The sequence below is a fragment of the Schistocerca americana genome, chromosome 2 (assembly GCF_021461395.2).
Source record: "Schistocerca americana isolate TAMUIC-IGC-003095 chromosome 2, iqSchAmer2.1, whole genome shotgun sequence".
Classification (NCBI taxonomy): domain Eukaryota; kingdom Metazoa; phylum Arthropoda; class Insecta; order Orthoptera; family Acrididae; genus Schistocerca; species Schistocerca americana.
In genome coordinates this window covers 351,423,501-351,445,281 of record NC_060120.1, presented here as the reverse complement: position 1 = coordinate 351,445,281, position 21,781 = coordinate 351,423,501, and the positions used below count along the sequence as shown (strand labels likewise).

Sequence of the window (21,781 nt, the reverse complement as noted above, 5' to 3'; positions counted from 1 at the left end):
ATGTCACTTTCACCATGGCATGGACAGACATATGGTGGAGCACCAGTACATCGTTAAACTGAAGATTTTTGTGCATAAAAACCATTTGTTTAAGAAATGATTAACGAGTTTGATGATTAAATAAATTAACGACAGACACCAAGCTAAATTTCGTCACAGCTGCACATTCACATTCATTGTGACGTTCACTCATAGCTAAACTTCATATAAGGTTTATCATGTGCTGCGGTAATTTTGTTTGCAGTTGCAAAACTAGCTAACAGAATCTTACAGAAGCAGACAGGCTGCGTGTAAAGCCATGAAGGGATTCGAGCATCCTTCCCTTAGGACTGTGCAGGTCAGCAACTGCCCATTGCGCTAAGCCTTGTTAACGCTATGTAAGGCAGCCATCTGTAAGTCCCAGAAGTTGCCAGCCTTTCAGATGAGCGGAGGTGTACATAACAAAATGACATAACTCAGTTGTATCTCAGAGAAAAAGATTTTCACTGTTAATCTACCTATTGGACCCCCATAAAAACAATCCATTTCTGTGAAAAACAATTTTATAGACGAACATACTGCATACTTAATTTATTTTTGAAAATTTACGTACTATAATAGTCGAGTCAAATTGTCGGAAAAAAATTCTATACCTTATGAAAGGTCGGGTTGAAGATTAAATTTCTTAACTTGTTTATATTGTTTCAAAAATTAGGAATCAAGTTTTTCCAACAAAATTCATGTTGGCTAAGCTTTCTACAGTCAAAAAGCTTTTAAAATTTTATGTTTTTTCTTGTGCTTCTTGCGCTTTGGCAGCTATTTCCAATTTAAAAGAGCACAAAATTCTGTATAACGCTGATTACAACAACTTTTTTCTGCGCCCAAAGCCAAGGACGTACAGTTCCTCAAGAAATAATGACTAATCAAAGTTTGAGCAGAATGAGAAAATACTAAGTTTTTTATCTTAATTTCTGTCTATATAGTGGAAATATATTATATGCTATGTTATACACTGAAGTTGAACACCTCTCTTTGCAGCTTGACCAGCGTTTATAGTGTCACTGACATTATATTCAGCATCTGCTAACACAGTCAGGTCCGATTGCGCCAAGTTTCTTTTTCTTTCTCTCTTTTTTTTTTTTTTTTTTTTTTTTTTGGCGTATAATACTAGTTGCGTACAGGTGCCGTACACATTTTATAGGTGAATGACGTTAAGAAAATGCAAAAAGACAGGAACTTAAGGAGAGGCGATCTGGATAAGTTGAAAGAACCAGATGTTGTCGAGTTTCAAAGGGAGCCCTAAGCAACCATTGATTAGAACAGGTGAAAGGAATACAGCAGGAACGAATGGGCAACTTTGACAGATGAAATAGTGAAGGCAGCAGAGGCTCAAATAGGTAACAGGACAAGACTTAGTACAAATCCTTAGGTAACATAAGAGGCCCTGAATTTCATTTATGAAAGGAGAAAATATCAGAATGCAGCGAATGAAGCAGACGAAAGGGAATAAAAATGTCTAAAAAAATGAGACCGATAGGAAGTGCAAAATGGATAAGCAGGAATGGATAGAGGACAAATGTAAGAATTTATAATCATGGATCAGTAGGTGAAAGATAAATACCGCCTACAGGAAAATTAAAGAGGTCTTTGGCGATAGGAGAAATAGCTGTATGAATATCAAGAGCTAAGGCTGGAAGCCAGTCCTAAGAAAATCAGGGAGAGCTGAAGGATACAAGGAGTATATAGAGGATCTATATAACTGGAAGAGGACGTAGATGAAGATGACGTGGGAGATATGATACTGAGAGAAAAATTTGAGAGAGCAAGGAAAGAGCTAAGTGGAAACAGTGCACCGAGAGTAGACGACAGTCAGAGCAACTGGCAGCCTTGGAAGAGCCAACCATAAAATACACCTCTTCCACCTAGTGTGAAAGATGTATGAGGTAGTTGAAGTAACCCTAAACTTCAAGAAAAATGTAATAATTCCAATCCCAAAGAAAGCAGTTGATGTCAGGACTGAATACTACCGAAATATCAGTTAAATAAGTTATGCTTCTGAAATAGTAATACGAAGTCTTTACATAATAATGGGAAAACCGGTAGAAACCAGGTGGCAATTATAAGAGTTGGCATGCATGAAAGGGAAGCAGTGGTTGAGAAGGGAGTAAGACAGGGTTGTAGCCTACCGCAGACGTTACTCATCTGCACATTGAACAAACAGTAAAGGGAACCAACGAAAAATTTGGAACAGAAATTAAAGTTCAATGATAAGAAATAAAAACTTTAAGGTTTTCTGATGACATTGTAGTCGAATAAAATAAGGTGATGCAGAGGGAATTGGATTAGGGGATGAGACACTTAAATTAATAGGTGAGTTTTCTTATTTGGGCATCAAAATAGCTGATGACAGTCGATGTAGAGAGGATATAAAATGCAGATTTCCAATGGCAAGAAAAGCAGTTCTGAAGAAGAAAAATTTGTTAGCATCAAATATACAGTAGATTTAAGTGTTAGGAAGTCTTGTTGAACGTATTTGAACGGAGTGTAGCCATGTATGGAAGTGAAACAGGGACGGTGAACAGTTTAGACAAAAAGAGAATAGAAGCTTTTGAAATGTGGTGGCACAGAAGTATGCTGAAGATTAGATGGCTATTTCTCATAACTAATGAGGAGGTATGGAATAGAACCAGGGACGAAAGAAATTTGTAGCGCAACCTGGCTAGAAATAGGGATCGGTTTGCAGGACACAGTAACGATCACGAATTTAGTACTGGGGTGGGGGGGGGGGGGGGGGGGGGAGGAAGTGTGGAGGGTAAAAATCGCAGAGGGAGACGAAGAGATGAATACAGTAAGCAGATTCAGAAGGACGTAGGTTGCAGTAGCTATTCGCAGATGAAGAGGCTTGCACTGGATAGAGAAGTACGAAAAGCTACATCAAACCAGTTTTTGGACTGAAGACCACAACAACAGCAACAATAACGTTACTAATCAACTATAAGAAAAAGTGTGTAGAAATTGTTATTTAGTGGAAAAATTGCGTTTATTCCTTGGTCATCTTTTAACTCTTTTCCAATGGATGTGTGTAATGAAACAGAGTGAAAAAGGATTGGGCCAACGGCCTTGCCGCAATGGTAACACCCGTTCCCGTCAGATCACCGGAGTTAAGCGCTGTAGGGCTGGGCTAGCACTTGGATGGGTGACCATCCGGTCTGCCGAGCACTGTTGGCAAGCGGGTGCACTCAGCCCTTATGAGGCAAACTGAGGAGCTACTTGATTGAGAAGTAGCGGCTCCGCTCTCGGAACTTGACATACGGCCGAGAGAGCGGTGTGCTAACCACATGCCCCTCCATATCCGCATCCAGTGACGCCTATGGGCTTAGGGAGGAGTGGAGAAGTTTAGTTTTTAGAAAAAGGATTGGAAGACCTTCTGAAATGTGAATTGCTCTTGATCAATGTCTCTACTCTCATAAAAAAAAAAACCATGCGAAAAAGAACAAAATCTTCGTTCTGCAGTGCCTTTGTTCCATTGAAGAATGTGAACTCAGCTACATTGAAAAAGGTTTTTGACGTTGACGGAAGGTACCATACACAGGAAGTACGTTGGTCTCTAAATGTTTCCTTCAAATCAATAGTCCAAAGTTATGTTTCTTACCTGCATCGTCAGTTTTGATCTAAATTTGATAACGTATTTGATGGACACCACAACGAGGAACAACCCTGAGATAATTCATAGATCTAGGAAACATTGTTCTACTGAAGTTGCAGTTTTTAAATGAGAGATAGTAATCCAGGGTCCAGGTACAGGGTCTTTACACAAAGAACGAAACAAGAATTCAGATTTCGCGACTAAAGCTTTGAGGTGGACCAAGCGCAAGAAGGTGCTGACATTGTGATTATAACACCTGCCATCTCAAGAAACGACTGTCTTGAAAGTGTTGTCTAGACGGAGATGTTGACCTCGTGTTCATGACTGGTTTAGGACAAGGCATCGAAACTTCTTTCTAAAACCAGGAAGAGGAAGTATAGACGGACAAGTGATTTCGCACTCCATTCTTCAATTTCGACTGTGAATATGTTCTGTTCGCTTATACCGCCAGTGGACGTAATACAACATCCGATTTTTCGGTCAATTAAAAAGTTTTGTAACATTACTAAGAAACATGAATATCCAATTCCGCGGTTGGCACGTTCAAGAAACTAGATGCTACCACTGATAATAACAGCTGATGAACAGTTTATTATCGCGTTGTATAGTGGATGTGTTATACGCCAGACGATTTGCGGTACCACTTATTCACCAAGTTTGCCATATAAAGCAAACTTAATCTTCCAAAGTTGCCACCCACATAAGATACTGTGAAATATCACTCGTTTCCGAGCTACCAGCAAGTCCAAAGTTTGATGTGAATCTGGAAATCTCCTGAGAAGTGGGACTGGACTCAAAGTAACCACAGTCCGAGGTCTGTTGTAATGAGCCAAGATCCAGCACCTGAATTACTTGTACATTTTGTTTTGTGTTCATGTAACTTGAGCAGTGGCACAGCGTGCTCCTGCATAAAAACAGCTCTGAAACGTTCTGCCATTTGCAAGCAATACAGTGGAGTCAACTGTGAAAACGTGTCACAATTTTTGAATGAAGAAAGTGAAGGAGAAGTTGATTTCATGGATGTCAACGAACTTGAAGCCCCCCCTCCCCCCCAGGGAACTCGTAACTTTTACTTGCTTGCCACCACGGGATGTCTGCGCTTGCAGTACTCCCTTTTTCGTGCTGCATGTCTATACTCCTACTATTATTTCTCACCTTCCTTGGGTACCGTGTCTTGGTACCGTCGGGAAACCAAAACTTGTGATAGTATTGGAACATTTAGGTGGATTTCATTTCTGTCTTCTCGTTTCTTGTTCTGACTTCTCCAGCCATCCTCCGCTTCGGCATTTGAGTTTGAGGTCTCCCTTTTTGTCTTCGTTGCTTCCTGTGTGCGCCTGAAGGCCGGCTGACACATTTGACACATAAAGGGGACTGAGTAATATGTGCCAACGGCCTTGCCACAGTGGTAACACCGGTTCCCGTCAGATCACCGAAGTTAAGCGCTGTCGGGCTGGGCTAGTACTTGGATGGGTGACGATCCGGTCTGCCGAGCACTGTTGGCAAGCGGGGTTCACTCAGCCCTTGTGAGGCAAACCGAAGAGCTACTTGATTGAGAAGTAGCGGCCCCGGTCTCGGAAACTGATATACGACGGGGAGAGCGATGTGTTGACAATGCCCTTCCATATCCGCATCCAATGACGCCTGTGGGCTGAGGATGACACGGCGGCCGGTCGGTGGTGGTGGTGGTTGTTGGGATGTTTAAGGGGGACTAAACAGCTAAGGTCATCAGTCCCCCATTCCAAAAACAAGCGAGACAAAGTCGCAGAGCAGATAAAACCCCAAGGGGAAGGAGACTGCCCCCCCCCCAGGTGCTAAAGAACACACATTAGGCAACGAACACTACAGAAAAGAAGAGCCGGTCGGTGCCTTTGGACAATGAGGAGGAGGAGATTAGTGTTTGACGTCCCGTCGACAACGAGGTCATTAGAGACGGAGCGCAAGCTCGGGTGAGGGAAGGATGGGGAAGGAAATCGGCCGTGCCCTTTCAAAGGAACCATCCCGGCATTTTCCTGAAGCGATTTAGGGAAATCACGGAAAACCTAAATCAGGATGGCCGGAGACGGGATTGAACCATCGTCCTCCCGAATGCGAGTCCACGGTGCCTTTTGGCCTTCATGTCCTGTGCGGGAGGACAGAGAGAGAGTAATGTGTAATTTCCAGCACCCGGGTCGATAGGTAGGGCTCTTGTTACCCCTTGGTGAAGGCCAGGCCCAGGGAGAGGTGGTTGCCTGAGCTGTTACCATCTCAGTTGCCGATTGGTCCCTCTGTCTGGAGTCCATTTGATAGTTCGCAAGGTTATATGACCACAGCCGCAAAAAGTTTTGTCATAAGCGTGTTAGTGAGATTAACGTCAAAAAATTCGTCATGTCCATTATATCAGCATCTGCTGAACACAATGGCAACATAGTCAAAACGCTCAAACTCATTATTCAGTCGCTACTGCCTACAATAGCAGATATCTTGAAATACAAGGTGGTTATAATTAAACTTTAGCTACTCGAGAGGGCTTCCCTGACAAATGAGTGGTGCAGGAGTATGACGATTTGTGAAAAAGTTTGTGAGGACATTCGGAAGAAAAATAAATAACAAACCATTCAAAGGAACATATTTTAATTTCTATAACAGTAGGTAACATTTGTTACTGTAATTGCGTACCATGTTTACGTTCCATGTTACAAAAATTGTTCAGTGTGACGGTCATCTGTATCAGCGACAACCTGTAGCTGCACTAGAGATTGGAGTACTGCTCCTCGAAACAACAGTGGATCACGGAATTTTCAGTTGTCGTGACATAGTTCGTGCACTGCTTGAAGATTGCACATTACGTCCAGCCTTCTCACCTATGGCGACAGTGACTTTTTCAAAAATTTGTAGCGGGATTGGCCGTCGGCGTCTCCTAGGATCAATCCCGAAATCGCCAGGTAATTAGAGCTTTCGTATCACGTTCTTCACCCCCGGTGCAGAAAGAGGACTTCTCCGTATTCCTTCAATACGTCGATACACGCGAAGAACAGCAGCACTATTGCTGTTGTTTCATTACTATACTGCTCAACTTATCCAGATACATGTTGACTGCCTGCAACTGTAACGCACACCGACGCTTGTATTTCAGCCCTATGTCGTCGTACCAGTACCGGCGGCTAAAGGCAAGTCGAGTCACTAACGCTACTCATGATGTAAATCCTGTAGTCCACAGTGTGAACATAATTTCTATAAAGCAGGGTATCCATCCGGGAAATAGTTTTCCCTCTACACTGTCTCAAGTAGCGAAAGTTTCATTGTAACGATCCGATACTCTTTTACAGCAAGTGTTTTCGCAATGGCTTGAAACTAGGAATTTGCAAAATCGCTACCCAAAAAGGATCCTTCCGGAACAATCTCTGACTACCACTCCATTTGTGTTCTTGCGGTACAGCCCAAGTCCTCCGAATATTTAGTCCACAAACATATTACCAACTACTTAACTATAAACAGCTTACTAAACGAATACTTATCAACCTTCCGCAAACATAGCAGCGCAATATCTGCTTTAATAAAATTAACCTACAGCCTGAAGCTGGTCATGGACAAAGGAGAGGTGACAGCCATGTACTTTTGTGTTTTAGCAAAGCCTTTGCCACTGACGACTTCAATATTTTACTTGTAAGACATAGTGTTGTTGTTGTTGTTGTTGTCTTCAATCCTGAGACTGTTTTGATGCAGCTCTCCATGCATATCCTGTGCAAGCTTCTTCATCTCCCAGTACTTACTGAAACCTACATCCTTCTGAATCTGCTTAGTGTATTCATCTCTTGGTCTCCCTCTACGATTTTTACCCTCCACGCTGCCCTCCAATGCTAAATTTGTGACCCCTTGATGCCTCAGAACATGCCCTACCAACCGGTCCCTTCTTCTTGTCAAGTTGCGTCACAAACTCCTATTCTCCCCAATTCTATTCAATACCTCCTCATTAGTTATGTGATCTACCCATCTAATCTTCAGCATTCTTCTGTAGCACCACATTTCGAAAGCTTCTATTCTTTTCTTGTCCAAACTATTTATCGTCCATGTTTCACTTCCATACATGACTACACTCCATTCAAATACTTTCAGAAACGACTTCCTGACGCTTAAAGCTGTACTCCATGTTAACAAATTTCTCTTCTTCAGAAACGCTTACCTTGCCATTGCCAGTGTACATTTTAAATCTTCTCTACTTCGACCATCATCAGTTATTTTGCTCCCCAAATAGCAAAACTCCTTTACTACTTAAAGTGTCTCATTTCCTAATCTAATTCTCACAGCACCACCCGACTTAATTCGACTACATTCCATTATCCTAGTTTTTCTTTTGTTGATGTTCATCTTATATCCTCCTTCGAAGACATTGTCCATTCCGTTCAACTGCCATTCCAAGTCCTCTGCTGTCTCTGACAGAATTACAATGTCATCGACGGACCTCAAAGTTTTTTATTTCTTCTCCGTGGGTTGTAATACCTACTCCGAATTTTTCTTTTGTTTCTTTTACTGCCTGATCAATATACAGATTGAATAACATCGGGGAGACGCTACAACCCTTTCTCACTCCCTTTCCAACCACTGCTTCCCTTTCATACCCCTCGACTCTTATAACTGCCATCTGTTTTCTGTACAAATTGTAAATAACCTCCCTGTATTTTACCCCTGCCACCTTTGGAATTTGAAAGAGAGTATTCCAGTCAACATTGTCAAAAGCTTTCTCTAAGTCTACAAATGCTAGAAACGTAGGTTTGCCTTTCCTTAATCTTTCTTCTAAGATAAGTCGAAAGGTCAGTATCTACGGAATCCAAACTATCTTCCCCGAGGTCGGCTTCTACCAATTTTTCCATTCGTCTGTAAAGAATTCACGTTAGTATTCTGCAGCTTTTTAAACTGATAGTTCGGTAATTTTCATATCTGTCTACACCTGCTTTCTTCGGGATTGGAATTATTATATTCTTCTTGAAGTCTGAGGGAATTTCACCTGTCTCATACATCTTGCTCACTAGATGGTAGATTTTTGTCAGGGCTGGCTCTCCCAAGGCTATCAGTAGTTCTAATGGAGTGTTGTCTACTCCCGGGACCTTGTTTCGACTTCGGTCTTTCAGTTCTCTGTCAAACTCTTCACGCAGTATGGTTCCTCCCATTTCATCTTCATCTATATCCGCTTGCATTTCCATAATATTGTCCTCAAGTACATCGCTCTTGTGTAGACCCTTTATATACTCCTTCCACCTTTCTGCTTTTCCTTCTTTGCTTAGAACTGCGTTTCCATCTGAGCTCTTGATATTCATACAAGTGGTTATCTTTTCTCCAAAGGTCTCTTTAATTTTCCTGTAGGCAGTATCTATCTTACCCCTAGTGAGATAAGCCTCTACATCCTTACATTTGTCCTCTAGCCATCCCTGCTTAGCCATTTTGCACTTCCTGTCGATCTCATTTTTGAGACGTTTGTATTCCTTTTTGCCTGCATTTTTATATTTTCTCCTTTCATCAATTAAATTCAATATTTCTTTTGTTACCCAAGGATTTCTACTAGCCCTCGTCTTTTTACCTACTTGATCCTCTGCTGCCTTCACAACTTCATCTCTCACTGCTACCCATTCTTCTTCTACTGTATTTCTTTCCCCCATTCTTGTCAATTGTTCCCTTATGCTCTCCCTGGAACTCTGTATAACCTCTGGTTTAGTCAGTTTATCCAGGTCCCATCTCCTTAAATTCCCACCTTTTTGCAGTTTCTTCATTTTCAATCTACAGTTCATAACCAATAGATTGTGGTCAGAGTCCACATCTGCCCCTGGAAATGTCTTACAATTTAACAACTGATTAATAAATCTCTGTCTTACCATTATACACTCCTGGAAATTGAAATAAGAACACCGTGAATTCATTGTCCCAGGAAGGGGAAACTTTATTGACACATTCCTTGGGTCAGATACATCACATGATCACACTGACAGAACCACAGGCACATAGACACAGGCAACAGAGCATGCACAATGTCGGCACTAGTACAGTGTATATCCACCTTTCGCAGCAATGCAGGCTGCTATTCTCCCATGGAGACGATCGTAGAGATGCTGGATGTAGTCCTGTGGAACGGCTTGCCATGCCATTTCCACCTGGCGCCTCAGTTCGACCAGCGTTCGTGCTGGACGTGCAGACCGCGTGAGACGACGCTTCATCCAGTCCCAAACATGCTCAATGGGGGACAGATCCGGAGATCTTGCTGGCCAGGGTAGTTGACTTACACCTTCTAGAGCACGTTGGGTGGCACGGGATACATGCGGACGTGCATTGTCCTGTTGGAACAGCAAGTTCCCTTGCCGGTCTAGGAATGGTAGAACGATGGGTTCGATGACGGTTTGGATGTACCGTGCACTATTCAGTGTCCCCTCGACGATCACCAGTGGTGTACGGCCAGTGTAGGAGATCGCTCCCCACACCATGATGCCGGGTGTTGGCCCTGTGTGCCTCGGTCGTATGCAGTCCTGATTGTGGCGCTCACCTGCACGGCGCCAAACACGCATACGACCATCATTGGCACCAAGGCAGAAGCGACTCTCATCGCTGAAGACGACACGTCTCCATTCGTCCCTCCATTCACGCCTGTCGCGACACCACTGGAGGCGGGTTGCACGATGTTGGGGCGTGAGCGGAAGACGGCCTAACGGTGTGCGGGACCGTAGCCCAGCTTCATGGAGACGGTTGCGAATGGTCCTCGCCGATACCCCAGGAGCAACAGCGTCCCTAATTTGATGGGAAGTGGCGGTGCGGTCCCCTACGGCGCTGCGTAGGATCCTATGGTCTTGGCGTGCATCCGTGCGTCGCTGCGGTCCGGTCCCAGGTCGACGGGCACGTGCACCTTCCGCCGACCACTGGCGACAACATCGATGTACTGTGGAGACCTCACGCCCCACGTGTTGAGCAATTCGGCGGTACGTCCACCCGGCCTCCCGCATGCCCCCTATACGCCCTCGCTCGAAGTCCGTCAACTGCACATACGGTTCACGTCCACGCTGTCGCGGCATGCTACCAGTGTTAAAGACTGCGATGGAGCTCCGTATGCCACGGCAAACTGGCTGACACTGACGGCGGTGGTGCACAAATGCTGCGCAGCTAGCGCCATTCGACGGCCAACACCGCGGTTCCTGGTGTGTCCGCTGTGCCGTGCGTGTGATCATTGCTTGTACAGCCCTCTCGCAGTGTCCGGAGCAAGTACGATGGGTCTGACACACCGGTGTCAATGTGTTCTTTTTTCCATTTCCAGGAGTGTATAATCTATCTGATACCTTCTAGTATCTCCAGGATTCTTCATGTATAGAGTCTTCTTTTACTATTCTTGAACCAAGTGTTTGCTATGATTAAGTTATGCTCTGTGCAAAATTCTACCAGACGGCTTCCTCTTTCATTTCTTACCCCCAATCCATATCCACCTACTATGTTTCCTTCTCTCCCTTTTCCTACTCTCGAATTCCAGTCACCCGTGACTATTAAATTTTCGTCTCCCTTCACTATCTGAATAATTTATTTTATCTCATCATACATTTCATCAATTTCTTCATCATCTGCAGAGCTAGTTGGCATAGAAACTTGTACTACTGTAGCAGGCGTGGGCTTCGTGCCTATCTTGGCGACAATAATGCGTTCACTATGCTGTTTGTAGTAGCTTACCCGCACTCATATTTTTTTTATTCATTATTGAACCTACTCCTGCATGACCCCTATTTGATTTTGTATTCATAACCCTGTATTCACCTGACCAGAAGTCTTGTTCCTCGTGCCACCGAACTTCACTAATTCCCACTATATCTAACTTTCCCTTTTTAAATTTTCTAACTCCCGATTAAGGGATCTGACATTCCACGCTCCGACGCGTAGCACGCCAGTTTTCTTTCTCCTGATAACGACGTCCTCCTGAATAGTTCCCGTCCGGAGACCCGAATGGGGGACTATTTTACCTCCGGAATATTTTACCCAAGAGGACGCCATCATCATTTAACCATACAGTAAAGCTGCATGCCCTCGGGAAAAATTACGGCTGTAGTTTCCCCTTGCTTTCAGCCGTTCGCAGTACCAGTACAGCAAGGCCGTTTTGGTTAGTGTTACAAGGCCAGATCAGTAAATCATCCAGACTGTTGCCCCTGCAACTACTGAAAAGGCTGCTGCCCTCTTCAGGAACCACACGTTTGTCTGGCCTCTCAACAGCTACCCCTCCGTTGTGGTTGCACCTACGGTACGGCCATCTGTATCGCTGAGGCACGCAAGCCTCCCCACCAACGACAAGGCCCGTGGTTCATGGGGACGACATAGTAGCCTAAATATATCTCCAAAGTGCAGTAGAACGGTTTGGCGTGTACCTGACATCTCGACAACAATGCATCAGGTCTGTGACCACAAAGTCACAACGAAAAGGGAGCATCAGACGTCCTTAGGGTTCGGTATCAGGCCGTATTACTCGTTATACGTCAACGAAGTCTCATCAGTTCTGTCCCTCTGTAAATGCCACATGCATGCATGCTGATGACCTCCAGTCTTTTCCAAGGGCAAAATTAATAATTTTGAACACGATTATTGAATCTTTCAGTTCTGAACTGTGTGCATTATCAACCCGGGAAGAAAACACTGGGTTGAAGTTCAATCCATAACAAAACCCAAGGGGTTATGGTTTATCATTCTCGGCTCATTAGCTCGAATTTTCGGAAATCCCTGTCATCTCTAATCAAAACTAACACAAATTTCTCTCCGTCAGCAAATAATGCGCAGAGGTTGAAAAAAATACGGAAACTCCGCAATAAATGCATGCTTGAACGTAAATGTAGATGCTAACCAAGCTTCCATGTCGTGCTGCTGTATTTGACCTTGAGCGGCATCTGCACGATGTCCTCGATATGTTGGAAGTCACTAGTGGTCAGAACAGTATTCTGTGTAGTTGTGAGCGCATTGCATCGGAACTAAGTGAATTCGAACGTGGGAAAATTGTTGGTGCGTTTATCGTATGTGCTTCCGTGACTAAGGTAGCCGATGTTTCTGATGTTTCAAGAGGCGCCGAGTTGAAGGTTTATGACGCGTACTGGGTATGGGATAGAACATACTCTGCAACGTCACAACGTGGACGTAAATGTGTGTTGAGTGATCGTGGTAGACGATCGTTGAAGACGACAGCTTCAAAAGTGTGAGAGTCGCGCTCAGGAATCTTCTGAACACCAAAACAACACGAAGGGACTCTAGAAGCAAGGAACTGCAGGGTGACGTGGATTTCCAAAACCACTCATCAGGATTTAGATGCCCGTAACAGTATAACCTGGACTATGGAGAAATGGAACTAAGTCATTTTGTCGTGTGAGTCTTGTTTCATACTGTTTCCAACTTCTAGCCGAGTTTACGCCCCTACAGTGAAACATGGCGGAAATACCATATCGTGATATTAAATTGCTTTCATTATCACCCTGAAAGGTCGCATTGCTGCCGGGGATTACGTGATCATTTGGGCTGATCAGATCCATCCTATGGTACAGTGTTTGTTCCCCAGTTGTGATGTGTTCCATAATGAGCAGTGGTAAAAATTGCTGTTTTGAAGAGCGCGCCGCAGCGCGTAGTGTGAATCAGTCGCCCTCCGTTTCTGGCGGCGGCGCCGCTGTGCAATCGCAGCTTTGGTGTCTCCCTCTGGTGGGAAAGGGGAAAGGTTGCCCGTTCACGTACATTTAAGGGGCGCTATGAGCTCGCCAGTGGGTTAGTCTTGGCCAGTCTCTCGTTCCCAGATTGCTAGTCTGTCTCTCGTCCGCATTTGTTAGGCGGTTAGTGTCTGTCTGTCGTTCGGAGTGCTAGTATGTCTGTCGTTCAGATCAACCTTTAAAGCCGGCAAGATAGGAGTCTTTCCACTCCGCCAGTAAGAGAACTCAGCGAGTGGTCGCCCGGTCGGGGCTTAGTTTCTGCATCTGAGTCTGCGCGTTAGGCCGCCAGTCTACTCGAGTTTGCTCAGGCAACAATGGTCATTGGCGGTTGTATGGATCGGTTGGTCGGTCGCGCACTGAGACACAAGATGACTTGTCCGTCTTGAGCGGCGGCGCATGTGAGGGCGCCACGTGAGTCCAGTGGGCCGCGGCGTATAGCGAGGCGTAGTGACTTCGCGGTCGACAGGAGTCAACCCACGACATCAGTCTGGCCGGTGCGAGCTGCGACGCCGTGAGACGGGAAATCGGCGCGCCTTCCTGCGTCCGTTGAAGCGGTTGGCAGCGGACGGTTCGAGAGCGCGATTTGGGGGTGCTGCGCCAGGTCTTCTCGAGAAATCGCAGTTTACTAGAAGTTAAGTGATTGGTGATATGTTGTTTGATTTGCTCTTGTTAAATTCTACTCGTTTTCTTGGTGAGGTTATCGGCCGATTTGCTTTGGGGTCGTCCCACCATTCTTCTCCGTTTGCCCACCCGCGGGAAGGTGGTTGTTTATAAATTGAGTGGTCCTGTTTTTCCGTTGTGGAGTAGGGGCGGGTTAGAGCAACCTGCGGTTCGGGTTGTTCGGTAATCTCCCTGTCATTCTACCGTACGTTAGTAGCTGCCTCTGTCATGTTTGTCGGATTTGGTGTGTTAACGAATTTATTGCTTGGAGTGTAACGGCCTAATGCCTGAAATATGTTTTGATCTTTGGAAACTTTGATATTATTGGCTATGATCTTGAGAGGCGGTATCTGTGTACTGTAGAGCATCTTAACTATTGTTTGGCCAACCTTGTAGAATTTTATATAAGACTGCATTTCATGGGCTTTTATTTAAATGATCATTTCAGTTTATAAAGTTGCCACCCTTTCACCGTAAGACTTTTCTTAGAAGTTAAAATCAAGTTGAACCTTCCGTGCCAAGGTTAATATTTTAATTGTTAGAGTTTTGTACCATTTCCATCCCTCCTAGGGGGGGGGGGGGGGGGTGCATAGTTCGGGTGCTTGTGTAAATTGTTAAAACTCTTAGTTTAAAGTAATCTGGTGTGTTACAGATTTGCACCAGTGTAGTCTTTCAGAGGCTTTTGTGAGCGGTCGTAACTACGGCCGTGTCAAAAGGGAGCGGCAAGGTTCTCTGCCCGAAAGCTCGTACAGTCAAAACTTGTTTCTTTCTGCATCTGAATAAATTGTAACTTTGATATTTAGAGGGTGCTTTCTGATTATAATTTTAAATCTGTTTCTTATTTAACAATGCTTTTAGGCACTATTAAAGTGAATAAAATTCGCATTTGTTAAAAGGAATTTGTTTATGATTTCATCAGTTACTCCCTGGCAACTACTTCCACGCTTACGTAGAGTGATTAAATGTGTTAATGTTCTTGATGAATCGCTAGTAAGTGAAATAAATTCTTAAGAATATTCTTTGAAAATAAATCACGGTTCACATAACAGCAGCTCACATCGTCCAGGACTGTTTTTTTGAGAATTACGATGAACCGTCTCAACCCTCACCTCTCTCACGCTCCCTGCCAGTCAGATATTATTGAGCCTTTGTGGTCTGCTTTGGAGAGATGGGTGCATGGTCGCTATCCCCCTCCATCTGCAGGAAGAATTGAATACAGTTCCCTTGAAAACCTTACAAAACCTGTATTTATCCATTCCGCGACGGCTTGAAGCTGTTTTGAATGCCAGCTGTTCTCCTGCAACGCATTAGGCATGGTAATGTTTCGTGTTTGTGGTGTTTCCATGTTTTTGTCTACCCCCTGTAGGAGCAGTAATAAATGTAAACCTGAACTAGACACATAGCTTCGATTTTCAAGAAATCATCATCTCTCCACGGTAAACAATAACAGAAAAGCTCTTCATTTCTGACTTGGAAAGGAAACTTGTACAAGCGCCTGTCCTTCCAGTTGTTCATTACCTCGATGTCATCTTGCAAGGTTTCTCTCAGTAGAGCTCGAGGTGTTTCGATTTGTTGATAAACGTCTGCGTACGATATATCTGTGACGTTCGACTGTTTGATGGTATTTCACCATATTATGTACAACTATCCTGGCTACACTAATACTGACACAAAGATGTCCGCACACCTTGTCACTTTTATCGTCTTATCAACATACACAGTCCCTTCATATCTCTCCGCGATTCTAAAGCTCTTGTACGAACAGCATAGCAGAAACGCTTGTTCCCATCAGGTCAAAATTCTGTCTGTCCCGTGCCAACAGTCAGTTGCCTCCTTTAAGTCCTTTCAGGTGGCGGTAAAATGATTCTGGAATTTTCTCTCTCACTACATCAGAGTATTGAACAACATCTCCAGCTTCAAGAGATAGGTTTGAGGTATTTACTAATACAATAATAATATCTACCTTTGTTCCGTTCCCACCCTTTACCCCAGTACAACTAAGTACCTTTCTTTCCCATCAGAACTTCCTCGTTTCCTAATGTCCCTAGCTGCTGCAATATATTTGAATTTCTCTTCCTCATGTTATGTATAAAATCTCACTTTTGAACACCCATAAAAAGTTTTGTATCTACTGTAGTCACAGTTATAATGATTATTACTTGCAGCAGTAGTGGCATTACTGCTGTTAGTTTTCGGTGAGGACTGTTATTCCACGTTTCAACGATTTTTAATTCTGTTACTACCATTTTATTCATCAAATTAAATTATTATTCGGTAAGAAGCGATGTTGTAACAGTAAAAGTTGATATGATGTAATATAGGGACTGAATGCTCTGACCTGATCAGGTTAAATAAGTAAATAAAAATGAAATCCTAGTTCTCCTTCCTTTTCGGGCAACGGCTTTGCCGCAGTGGATACACCGGTTATCGTGAGATCACCGAAGTTAAGCGCTGTCGGGCGTGGTCGGCACTTGGATGGGTGACCATCAAGGCCGCCATGCGCTGTTGCCATTCTTCGGGGTGCACTCAGCCTCGTAATGCCAATTGAGGAGCTACTCGACCGAATAGCCGCGGCTTCGGTCAAGAATACCATTATAACGACCGGGAGAGCCGTGTGCTGACACCCCACGCTCCTCCTATCCGTATCCTCCACTGAGGATGACACGGCGGTCGGATGGTCCCGGTAGGTCATTCGTGGCCTGAAGATGGCTTTTTTTTTCTCCTTCTTTTTTAGCTGCTACCAGGTAGTGTCACTTCAGTTTCTGCTACATTCCACATACAAATTACGTCGGGTTACCCCAGTAGAAAAAATTCGTCCGTGGACAGCTCACAGACGACTGTGTATTGCATTTTCAAGAATGGGCCACAAACGTTGATATAGATATATAAGCAATTTACAAATACATACCACATGTGCATTGCTCATTAGAGATAGCGTTCCACCTAAAATAAGCATTTACCACCATTCGGTCCTTAATTTAGTATCCTCAAATGACTCTGCAATTATGACTTAAAGGTCTGTTACACCTTACATGAGCTCCACAGCGCATTACAAAATGAATACCATCTCACATAACATTACGCAATTTTACAGTAATCTGCACTTCTTAATGTAAGGATTTATTCTCAGTGTGAAAGTATTTAATACCTTACTGTATACTTTATATTGACATAATTTAGGATCCTTAAATGACTCTGTAATGGTGACTTAAAGGTCTGTTACACGTTACGTCAGCTCCACAGCACATTACAAAAGAAATACCATCTCACATAACATTATGCTACTTTACAGTAATGTGTACTTGCTAATGTAAGTAATTATTCTCAGTGTGAAAGTATTTAATACCTTACGGTATACTGACAATAACGAAATTATGTCTTTTTGCAACAATACTACTTGTAAAATGATAACAAAAGGACTGTTATAGAATACGCGCTAACGTAGTTTAACGAAGATAAAGCCACCCAGTGTATGGGAAAAGTAATGGTAGTAATAGTAGTGGTAGTAAAAGAATCCACGTAACATGCTGAAAAAGTAGTAGTCGTTGTTGTATCAAAGAGTAAATACCCAGCAGTTGGATGTATCGGATATACCAATCGTTGTTGTATTGATAAATAGCAGATGGATGTATCAGATATGCCAATCATTATCCTGTGGAGACAGTCATCCAGGTGTATCAGCAGTGCGACCAACATCTTAACTCATCCACCAATTAAAGCCACTGGGATTACTGGACGAGTGGAGACCAAAAGGACAATATATTCACTGCAAACGACGAGCAGAATTGGGGCACGTCGTTAAGCAGGTGAAACGGCAAGTTACACCAGCTTCTCTAGAATTATGGCTGCCTACCCCCCTTTTTATTCGCATTAAACTAAAACCAATTCCGATGCTTTGCGCAAGAGTAGCATTATTTTTCATACTGTTACCATGAGTCATTGAACTGTTGAGATAGTTCAAATGGCTCTGAGCACTATGGGACTCAACTGCTGAGGTCATTAGTCCCCTAGAACTTAGAACTAGTTAAACCTAACTAAGGACGTCACAAACATCCATGCCCGAGGCAGGATTGCGACCGTAGCGGTCTTGCGGTTCCAGACTGCAGCGCCTTTAACCGCACGGCCACTTCGGCCGGCCTGTTGAGATGTATTTCATAAATTATTCCATAAAATGAAGTGTTAGTTTTGCGTCTTGTTGCGTGATGTTACGGAAAATATTGCGTGTGCGATAAGTTTATATCTCGGTTATGTCTTATTTCAGAATATGGCTGTGATCTATCAGAAAATCTGTATTGATCAGCTTTCATTGAGATTTAGTTCTTGGTAAACACTACCACATTATAAAAGTGTGAAGGAACTTCGACCGAGCGAGATGGCGCGTTGGTTAGCACACTGGATTCGCTTTCGGGAGGACGAAGGTTCCAGACCGCATCGGCCATCCTGATTTAGGTTTTCCGTGATTTCCCCAAATTGCTTCAGGCAAATGTCGGGATGGTTCCTTTGAAAGGACACGACTGACTTCCTTCCCCATCCTTCCCTAGTACGATGGAACGGATGACCTCGCTGTTTGGTCCCTTCCTGCAAACCAACCAAGAAACTACGCATCGATTTCTTGTGTACTAAAGTATACCTGTGGTCGTACTCAGTGACACGTTTTGGCTGTAGTCTATTATTTGGTTTGTTTCGCAGTAATAAGCAGAGCTATAAACAGTTCCACTTGGAGCAAAGGACAAAATCGGCTTTTGCAAATAAAGTTTAGCTGACATCGTCCCACGCATGATTTCATAAGTTTTTCCTGCTATTGCTTAGCAGGTCAGTTAACCTGCGGAAAGAGTAGTGTTACCGTTCGGCTAAAGGCTAGGAAAGCTAGTCATATGTAATTCAACAAAAATAATATTTAAGCCTTAAAGTACGGATACTTTTAAAAAATACACTTCTGTTTACTTCCTCATTCTTGGACATTCCTCCCGGGTACGCAGTTGTGCCAGCGATCTCTTTGCATTGATCTGTTTTGGCGTAAAACTCAGGCCTTTCTTTCTCTTCCTTGTGCATGTTGGTTGGTTTATAAAGGGGGAAAACTTGCACCACAAGGAAAAGTAGAGGAAGGTATTAAAACAATAGAGCAGATGGGCTGGCTTGGCTGATCACAAGAATAAAAGAGGATAAGCCAGCCACTCTGCAACACACGAGAATGTCCAGCCCAAAAAGACAAGGCGAGATGAACACACATAAGGAGAAGACGAACAGCAAGGCAAACAAAATGCACAGAAATGATGATAGAGAGTGAAATCGGAGGGAGGTAGGAGGCCTCTTAGAGAAGCCCAGATGCCCACCCTTAGTTGGTAGGAGAAAAACCCCTCCTCGTGAATAAAACATAAAACTGAATCTGCTGTTGAGGCATCGTCGCCCAGCACCGTAGGTGGATTAAAAAGTCCGCCACAGAGCGGCTAAAATTGGCCAGTCCAACAAGATGTGGTGTGCAGTCATAGGGGAGCCACAGCGACACTGAGGTGGGTCCTCGCGAAGGAGGAGGTGACCATAAGTTAGCCACGTATGGCCGATGCGAAGCCGACAAAGAGCAACAGATTCCCTACGGGTGGCTAGCATGGCTGACCGCCACACATTTGTTGTCTCCTTGGTAACACGGAGTTTATTTGGCGTACTGAGGGTGTGCCATTCAGTATGCCAGATCGTGAACATTTTGCGGCGGAAGACCGATCGCAAATCGGTCTCCGGCAGGCCAATCTCCAGAGCTGGTTTACTGGTAGCATGTTTGGTCAGGCGGCCGGCAAGTTCATTGCCCGGTATCCCGACATGTCCTGGGGTCCAGATAAAGGTCACTGAACGTCCACTGTTCTCGAGGGCATAAAGAGACTCATGGATGGTCATTACCAAAGGATGTCGAGGGAAGCACTGGTCGAGATCTTGTAGGCTGCTTAAGGATTCACTACAGATGACGGACTCATCGGCGCAGGAGCGGATACGCTCAACGGCGCGGTAAATGACTACCAGCTCTGCAATGAAAACACTGCAGCTTGTGCCGACAAATGTTAGGTGGTCTAAATAAAACAAGAGAAGTAAGATATATGTAAAAATCGCAACGCAACCTTCAATAAACGTTAACATTTTATTTTCGATGCCCTTTTGGAGACTTTACTCCATGATCAGGTCGCAATTCCTGTGTTGAGCTCAGTTTCACTGTTCTCAGGTAAAACAATGATGTCGAAATACTGTATCCAGAATGGTTCATTGCAGAAAGCTTCTGGTGGATTGATAAGAGTGGCCTAGCGGTTCTAGGCGCTACAGTCTGGAACCGTGCGACCGCTACGGTCGCAGGTTCGAATCCTGCCTCGGGCATGGATGTGTGTGACGTCCTTAGGTTGGTTAGATTTAAGTAGTCTTAAGTTCTAGGGGACTGATGACCTCAGATGTTCAGTCCCATAGTGCTCAGAGCCATTTGAACCATTTTTGAATGATAATAAGGATTAAGCATAATGACTCGTTACTTTGTCTCTCTTATCTACACAAGGTGTCCCAATAGGACTGGTCAATATCTAGGGATAAGACAGGAGCGACCATTCGAAGCAAAAATTGTAGTAAATATGGACTCTAGAATGCATACCATAAGAGCTATAGCACTTCTTCGTCTTCGATAATGTGAAAAAATCTCTTCTACTGCAAGCTAGTAAACGTGAGCTCCAGAACGAATAAAAGCTACGAGCACTTGTTCATTTTCGCTACAGAGCAAGTGCTCTTAGCTCTTAAAGTATGGATTTTAGAGCCCATGATCACAAAACAATTTTTTCTTGCCTTGGTTCATACTACCTTCTCCTAAAATATGCAAAACAAAGAGCTTGCAGTGGAACAGTTTTGCTTTACATTATTGAATATTAAAAAAGTACTCATTGCTCTTAAGATGCGCATGATAGAACACGTGCTTACTAGATTATTTTTTGCTTCGTATTATCACTCCTGTCACATTCCCGAATATTGACCATCCCTCCTCGGATACCCCATATTTTAAACGGACAACCAAGCAAACAGCCTACCAAACATGTTTTTGTGTAAAACAAAAAATGAGTCATGAAACATTAAGAGCATACTGTTGTTTTTTTACAAAGATGTGCATGTTCGTCTTTGTGTTTTTCAACAAGTGCAAACCACAAGTGAGCGTTATCACTAGAGGCTCAGGAAACCAGTTTCATGAACAATTTTATTATTGTACAGATAATTATTTTCTAATTACTTCTCACTGCATACTTTGTAAGACAATGGAACGCACTACGTCGTGAACACTCACGAAAATGCTAGGCCTGGAAGCCTTTCTAACCGAACTTGTTGGCGAAGAGAACGAAATTCTTTATTGCAGTTCTAACGGGTAATAAGGCAAAGAAGCTTCCCATTTGTGTAATAGCTTGGTAGAACGTAACACGACCTCCTGTAACGCCTACGAACCGACTCTCAGGACTACACAAGGACCGTCATAAATTACTTTTATCAAAAAGGCGCAGTGAGAGGGACTTGAGTAGGTAATAAAACCGTGTCACGGCCAAGACGCTCGTCTGAGCTCGTGGTCGTCCAGAATGAAGCTCATTCTACTCGCAGCAAACGAATTTCAAATTTTCATGCCGGTGATACCTCAGAGAAGATTTACTGCGTCAGACGGCGGAAACCAAACGTATCGGATTCCGTCTACGATACACGCAAACAGTCGTGAAACCTCTCCAAATGTTTTCATACATATCCTAATACATTTTCTTAGCTATAAACTATGACGGCAGCATACAACGGCCAATAATATTACAACTAACATTCCGAAAGAAAT

At 43.7% G+C, this 21,781-nt stretch overlaps 1 protein-coding gene and 1 pseudogene across 1 annotated transcript in view; one reads left to right on the top strand and one right to left on the bottom strand.

Annotated features, from left to right (window-relative positions):
* The window catches only part of LOC124594006 (ATP-binding cassette sub-family C member 3-like), a 71,695-nt gene that overhangs the window by 28,732 nt on the left and 21,182 nt on the right, over positions 1-21,781 (bottom strand). The gene's annotated exons all lie outside the window — the stretch shown is intronic.
* Positions 5,010-5,127, top strand: LOC124597611 (annotated as a pseudogene).